The following is an 8,438-nucleotide window of genomic DNA, read 5'->3' on the forward strand; positions in this document are numbered from 1 at the left end:
ACCGCCCCCCTTAAGTCCAACTTAGGGGAATTCCCTTAAGCTTACGACTACCAAGATGAATGCAAGATGAGTCGCAGCTACTAGGCCATGTTAGGTACCCATGTACATAATGAAATGCAATCTTTCATAAAGTGGAGAAAGAGGGAAAACCTCATGAAAAGAATCCTCCCCCAAAAAGAGAGATGAAAAGGGATGCATGGATGGATGGATGCATGGATGGATGGAATCCTCCCCCTAAGAGGAAAAAGTCCCCCCCAAAAAAGGAGAAGAAGGAGACGAGGTAGTCCCCCCCTTTAAAAGTAGTGTGTCGATCAGTGAGTAATGCTCTGATGTAGAAGTTGATCCATGACCTTTAAATGATGTTCCTCCCCTTTGGAAGAAACAAAGGCAAGGGTAAAAAGGAGATGTGTCCCTTATATGGAGAAGGAATCCCTAAGATGAATAGTGTCTTTGAAACCTGTTCAAGTGTCCCTTGTTGATGTTGATGATGGCTTCCTCCAAAACTACTAAAGAGAAGTGCAGATTGAACAAGGAGAGATGTAGAACCCGCTTCAAGAAACCATCTTCTCAAATGTGAAAGAGACCTCCTGCAAATGTTTTACATAAGTATCCACAATCACGCCAACCTGAAAAGATTGATCATGTAGAGAATTTGCAATAACTATAGAAGAATCAACCTCAACAAAGAGAAGCGATATATCATCATAAAAGTCTCTCATATCTGTTGTGTGCGACTCCAAGAACAAAGTTGAAATGTCTGGCAAGAAATCATCACCTGGAAGACCATGTGTACCCTGCAGTGCTGAAGTACATGAATCTGTCACTGTGGAAAAAGAAGTATCCACCTCAAAAAGAAGACAAATGTCATCAAGAATGTCTCCCACATCTTCAATGTGAGACTCCATGAACAGGCTTGCAAGGGTGGGAAGGAAGTCTTCGCATGAAGGTAATGTAGGAAGACATAATTGGTCTTGTTGCACTGAATCCAAAGCATCTGTGGCTATAATAGGATCAGTAGGAGCAACCTGAGTTGGAGGTGTGATCTCATCTAAAGAGGAGTCAGCTACAACTGGAGGTATGAGATCTTCTAGGAATGGATGAATGTTTGGATCTCCATAGGTCTCTCAAAGATACATCCAATGAACATATGGATCATTTTTTTTAAGGTGAATAAGTGAATCTAGAATGTCCATATTCGTATATAGAAAGAGAACATGAGTAATGAAGTCGAAAGTCTCAATATCATAGTCAAATCCTCTCGCATATGGTAGTATATTGTGCTGACTGAGATATTTGATAGCTATTTGACTCCATGCCTGATAGTTGTCTGGGTGCAAATAGATCAAATCATCCACTTCCATGATGGACCAATCAATAAAACCTCCAAAAAATCAAAATAAATCAAAGAACCCCCCTTAATGAATGATTTAGGCACTTGGTAACCACTTGCCAATTTAGGGCCTATTTTTGAAAGTAGTATTTTTGTCTACTAAATCTATAATATAATTTTAGATATGGAAAGTAGACAAAAAAATATGACTTTCAAAAAAAATGGAACCTGATTTGGAGTCCAGATGAGCCCATACTAAGCATTTTAAATGGCAAAAATCAAAATTTGCAAGTTGCAAAAAAAATCAAAAACAAAGATCTCAAACCACCTGCACCAATGTGTAGATCATGAAATTCTACCCCAAAACAAAAAAAAATTGCTCACAAAAAGGAGTTCATATGAGGGATATATCATTATTTGAAAATCGCTGCTACTATTATTTTTTCTAAAAATCGCCGCCACACCTCCAAAAATCAAATGGCTCTAGATTTTGCCTCAGAAGTCCAATTTGGATGAAACAAAATCTGATCTAGGGGTTTTTGGACCTTCTGAATGTGATGCAAATATTTAATTTGCACTAGAAAACTTCAATCTTTACCTGCAAAAAATCTCTCCTATAGCCTGATGGCCAAAAAAAATTTTGAAAAATATTGCAGATCCAAAAAAAATAGTAGAGATGCAGATGAAGAAAATGTAAATCTGAAAATTAAATGTACAGATCTGAAATGATCATATCAATGTTGCAAATCAGTCCTTCAGGTGCCGGTTTGCAAAAAAAATTGCCTCACAATCGACTTTAGCCTAGGGTAGGCAACTTTATAGCTAATTTTCACCGAATTAGCATTTCGAATACAATGGCAAGGTCAGATCTAGCTCTAGACACTCCCAATTTCTGCAGTACTCCATATTCGGGCTAAGGTGCTAAAGCAACAGTGGTCTCGAACAACTATGTGATGAGAAAATCTCCAAGAGCTCTGATACCATGTAAGAATTTTCCTTAGGGCAAAATTCACCCAAGAACTAAGAACTCAAACACAAGTACAACTATAGACCAAAAATGGATATGATCAATTAATCAGAGTATGTCTTAATACTTTGCTCTATTCAGTATATGATGTGATGAATGTACACACTAGGAGTGCCTATATATAAAGGCCTCGCAAGAAGCACCTAGAATGTCTCTAGAAACAACCAGAAAACAAGATAAGCATTGACAACTAAGCACACACCTTATCCAACATTCTAGAGGAGTGGATAAGAATGAGAAGGTTGTAGATACCATGTGCTTAATTAGTGTGTTAACTCATGTGTTGTCAACATGACAACTAGCAAGAGTGCACATACTCCTAGGTGGCTAATAAATAAATAATAAAAATATGCATTAACCTAAGTAAACTTAAGTGTAAATAGTAAATACTTATTTACACCAACAGAGTTCTTAGCCTTTACATTCTCCAAAGGCTAAGTGGAGAAATAAGGAGAAATTAATTAAATTAATTTCTTATAGTCATTAAATTAATTAAAATTAAAAGGTGACTTTATATTTAATTAATTTAATTTTGTAAAAGCACAAATTAATTATTTTATTGCAAAGGAGAAGCTTCTAGAGAATGCAATTAAATAATATTTTATTTCTTTCTAGAAGGGTGAAGGAAAAGAATAAATAGAGATGAGAGCTTCATTTTTAATCACCTAATTATTATGAATTGCATTTTATAAGAACTTGGGAGAAGAATCTAAGGTTTCTAATTTCAATCAGTCGTTGGAGAATGCCAACTCTTTAGTGTTGCAACCATTTGAGGTGGTGAAATATTCTCTAAATTTGGTATTAGGAGAGCTTCAATTCAGGAGTTCTATTTGTGCTTAACTTGGAGAATACATTTTGGCTATTACAGTATGCATGCATGATGTTGCGCTATAGTATTTATGTTTGATTCATTTCCATTCTTAGGCATTACTATTATCAAGTTCCTCTTCTAACTATTAATAGTTAGCATTGTAATTTTTAGGCATATGATTTTGTTGTGATAATTCACAATCAAATTTTGGCATAACTGTAGTCCTTATTGCAAGCCCATTTGTCTTGGCAAACTCATAGCAACATTGTACATGAGAATGAATTCAATAAAAGACATACATGTTGCATACCATTTATTTGACAAAATGTCCATCTAATAGCATATATGATCAGTATAATAGTTGTATGTCAATTGTTTATCAAAATGCCAGTTGGCTATAGGTATGCATTCCATATCTAGTTTCTATGTATATGCATTGAAAATAACAAAAGAACTAAACTTGCATATTAGTTCATTGTAAGAGGCATTGTAATATTATTTGCGAACATTCTAAATTTCTTAGCATTGAAAGGCTACATGCAAGTGTTTGACAATATTCCTTGAGCTAAAATCAGTTAGTTTGGGCAAGGGATATTACATTGGTATCAGAGCTAAATCCTGCCATCCTAAGGGTTTAGCAATCACAAGCCACCTAGGGGTGGCTCTCACAAATTTTTCACTCTCGAAAATTTTTCACTATCAAGCAAGCTTTGTTTAACAGGGAACAAGATTTTATTAGGTAGCCAAACACCATGGGTGACAGGCAAGAGCGTAGCCCACCAAGAGACAATAGGAATGAGGATCAGGAAACAAAAGAATTTTTCAAAGCAATAGTTACAGGACAAGAGTGAATGGCTCAAGCTTTGTAGGCACTCACCACCATGGTAAGCACATGAACCCACAAGACAGATAAAATTTGGAACAAGGGGATAACAGGAGTGTAATGGGATCACATAGAACTCATAGAACTCTTTCCAGAATAGTAAACAGGCCCACACGTCCTAATTTTGTTAAAGAGGAACCAATACAAAAACCAACAGAGGAAGTTGAGGATGAGACATTTGTAGATATCCTTATGGCTGCAAATGATGAATGGGAATTATTGGCACTGCAAGTTCAAGAGAGGATGACCTTTGAATTCTTTGTAAATCAAAAAAGAGAACATTACAGGTCACTCAGACAAGATAGGAGGCCTAGGGGTCAAAATAGTGAGCTGAAGAGAGCTACAGGAAAGCTTTTTATGCCTACATTTGATGGGAGTGGTAAGATAACAGCTCAAGTTTGGATTCATAAGCTTGACACATTCTTGGCACAACAATTGAAGCTATCCAATATGCAACTTTGCATTTAAAGGGAGTAGCACATGATTGGTGGTACCATGGAATGGTAACACTTCAGTATAATCAGGTGACAGAGTACTAGGACTTCGTGGATAGGTTAGTTGAAAGATTTGACAAGAAAGATCTAGAGGTTTAATTTTGGGAATTAGCATAGCTAAAACAAATAAGCAACTTGGAGCATTTCATTGGTGAATTTCAGTGGTTGGCAATCATGGTGCCAAACATTTCAGAGTGTAGATTGATAGTTTTTTCATTGAGGTCCTATCCGAACCACTAAGAGGTTAGATAAAGGCATTTGATCCCATTTATTTACAGGAAGCTATGAAAAAGGCAAGAAGTATGGAACATATAGTCCCAACAAACAAATTTCAATCTAAAAGAGCATCTTCTAGCAAGGATAACAAACCATTTTATAAAAAAACAGAGAGGACTGATTTTTAAAATGATTTTAAAGATAAAACTCCAATACCTTTTGACAAGGAAACATTAAATGATTTGAGGAAGAAAAAAGTATGTTCCTACTGTAAGAGACCCTGTGATGCAAACCATGATTGTTCTCTTAGACCAAAGGGAAAAGCTAACAAAGTTATGTGGGCATACTATGAAAAATCAGAATCAGATAATTCAGACCAGTAGTCTGATGTAGAGGAAATAGATAGTGTAAAAAAGGAAGACAAGGCTGAAAACTTGTCTAAAATGGAGTCCACAGATGGGGAAGGAGATGAGCAACTTAGGGAAGCTCATCTCACTAGTGTTAAGCAGGAAGGATCATTTTGAATGAGAGGAGTACTTGCTGGACAACGAGTTATAAATTCGGTTGATATTAGTGCCACTCATAATTTCATTGATGCTAGGTTGGTGGAGAAGCATGGCATACAAACAAATGAGTTTGGGGGAATTAGAGTGAGGGTAGCTGATGGCTATGTCCTCAATTGTGATTGTAAGATCACTAGACTCCCTTTGGAAGTTAATAATTATGTCATTAAGGCAGATTTCTATGTTGTGCCCATGGGAGATACAGATATAGTCCTTGGGATGAGTTGGTTGCATAATATTGGTGAGTTCACTCTTAATCTCAAAGAGATGGAGATGAGGTTTAAAGTGAATGGGAAGACACGGATTCTTAAGGCAATTAGGGACAATGATTTCAGAATGGTCTCTTTTCGGAGGATGGCTAAATTGATTCAACATGATCAAGTAGAGTGGGCAGCAGAGTGCATATTAATGCCATCATAGGAGGGACAGCAGAAGACTGAATATCCTCTTGATATTCAGCAGCTTAGATTTAAATACTCTAAGGTGTTCGGTGACATTCCACCAAGTAGACCACCAAACAAGGGTATTGAGCACATCATTGAGTTAGAGGAGGGGGCTAAGCCCATCATGATTACACCCTATAGGCATTCAAAAAGGTTGAAGGATGAAATTGAAAAAATCATAAAGGAGTTACTTGCTATGAGCCAAATTAGACCAAGTAAGTCTCCTTTTGCTTCTTCAGTGGTGTTGGTGAAGGAGGATGATGGGACATTAAGGATGTGCATTGATTACAGGGTGCTTAATAGGAATACAATTAAAAATAGGTACCCCATTCCTAAGATCAATGAGTTGATAGATGAGCTTCATGGAGCTTGTTTCTTCTCAAAGATAGATTTGAGATCAGGTTATCACTAGATCAAAGTTAGAGAGCAGGACATCGAGAAGACAACCTTTAGATGTCATTGTGGCCATTTTGAGTTTGTAGTTATGCCATTTGGGCTAACTAATGCACCTCCTACTTTGTAGACAACAATGAATAGGGTTTTCCATCCTCGGTTGAGGAAATTTGTACTTGTCTTCTTCGATAATATCTTGGTGTATAGTAGATCTTGGGAGGAGCACTTGGTTCACCTTGACACAGTTTTGGATATATTAAGCAGAGAGTCCTTGTATGTAAAGGAATCAAAATGTGATTTGGGTATGACAGAGTTGTTGTACTTGGGTCACATCATTAGTGTAGAAGGTGTATGCATGGATCTTGAAAACATTTGTGCCATTGTGGAGTGGCCTTCACCAATGAACCTTACACGGTTGAGGGGCTTTCTAGGATTATGTGATTTCTACAAGAGGTTTGTGGATGGATATTCCAAGCATGCAGCACCCTTAATAGATTTGATGAGAAAGGGAGCTTTCTTGTGGACTCTTGAGGCACAAGAGTGTTTTTAGAAATTTAAGGAGTTGATGACTTCCTGTCCAGTGTTAGCATTACCAAATTTCAGCAAACCTTTTGAGCTACACTATGATGCTTTCGGAGAGGGCATTGGAGCGGTGCTTATGCAGGAGAAGCACCCTATTTGCTTATGAGAGCAGGAAATTGAGAGGGCGAGAGGAGAGCTTTGGCATATATGATAAGGAGATATTAGTCATTATGCATGCTTTCGCTAAATTCAGGCAATATTTGGTAGATAGCAATTTTTGTATCAAAATTGGCCATAATAGCCTAAAACACTTTTTGGGGCAGCAAGATCTCAATGACAGGCAGCAGAAGTGGGTGAGCAAATTACAATCCTATGATTTTGATATTACATATTTTAAGTTGACACAGAATGTAGTTGTTGATGTTTTATCACATAGGCCCCATTTGAGCTTATTGACAGACATATCGGAGGATTGGAGACATTTGATCCTTGCAAAGTATGCAAAGGATGCATGGACAGCCAGATTTATAGATGGAACTATTCAGGACAATAGATACACCCTTGTGAATGAGCTCATCATTTACAAAGGGTGAATATTTTTGGTCCTAGGCTCAACAATGAGGAGGATGGTTCTAAATTTTTTTCATTATTCACCTATGGCAGGACATCCTAGTTTCTACAAGATATACTAGCAGATTAGAGAGTGCTCCACATGGAAAGAGCTCAAAGAAGAGGTACTTCAGTATGTTAGGGAGTGTCCCACCTGCCGCAGAATAAGGAAAAACACTCCTATCCAGTCGGTTTACTTCAGCCACTTCCAATTCCTGATAGGAGGTGGGAGTGTTTATCTATGGACTTCATCGCAGGATTGCCTAGAGCCCAAGGCAAGGACTACATATATATGGTTGTGGATCGCCTTATGAAATTTGCACATTTCTTTCTGATCACTACTACATACACTGCTACACAAGTGGCAGAGTTGTTCTTCAAAGAGATATTTAGATTACATGGCTTACCTCAGAGCATTGTGAGTGACAAAGACAATAGGTTTATGAGTCACTTTTGGCAGGAGCTATTCAGGTTGTGTGCAACAGAGCTCACTCTAGGTACTAGCTACCACCCTCAGACAGATGATCAGACGAAGATAGTGAATAAATGGGTGGAGGGATATCTCAGAAATTATATAGCAGGGCAATAGAAGGCATGGGTAAAGTGGATTTATCTTTGGGAGTATTGCTACAATACCACTTATCACATGTCTATTCAAATGTCACCCTTTATGGTCCTGTATGGGTATGAGGCACCCAATTTTATGGATTTACTTTTGAGTGATAGTAGAGTGCCCAATGCAGGTGATTTGTTATAGAAGAGTCAAGACATTGTTAAGACTCTCAAGGATAATATAACCAAGGCACAGAATCAGCAGAAGCAGTATGCAGACCAGAAAAGGACTAAGCAGACTTATAAGGTTGGAGATATGGTGTATCTTATGTTGCAGCCTTACCATCAATCCACTCTCAAGAAGAGTGGTGCCAAGAAACTTAAGCCATGATACTATGGTTCATTTAGGATTATTAGGAAAGTGGGAGAGGTGGGTTATGAGTTTGATTTTCCAACGAAGAGCAAGGTGCACAACGTTTTCCATGTGGCATGCCTCAAGAAGGCGCTAGGACATCATATTGTTCCTTCTACAGTGCTTCCATCCTTGGATGATGAGCGAAAATCAGTATTGGTGCCAGAGGCTATCATTAATTTC

Source organism: Cupressus sempervirens, chromosome 2 (genome assembly GCF_028749045.1).
Source record: "Cupressus sempervirens isolate cs-2001-9-10 chromosome 2, ASM2874904v1, whole genome shotgun sequence".
Classification (NCBI taxonomy): Eukaryota; Viridiplantae; Streptophyta; class Pinopsida; order Cupressales; family Cupressaceae; genus Cupressus; species Cupressus sempervirens.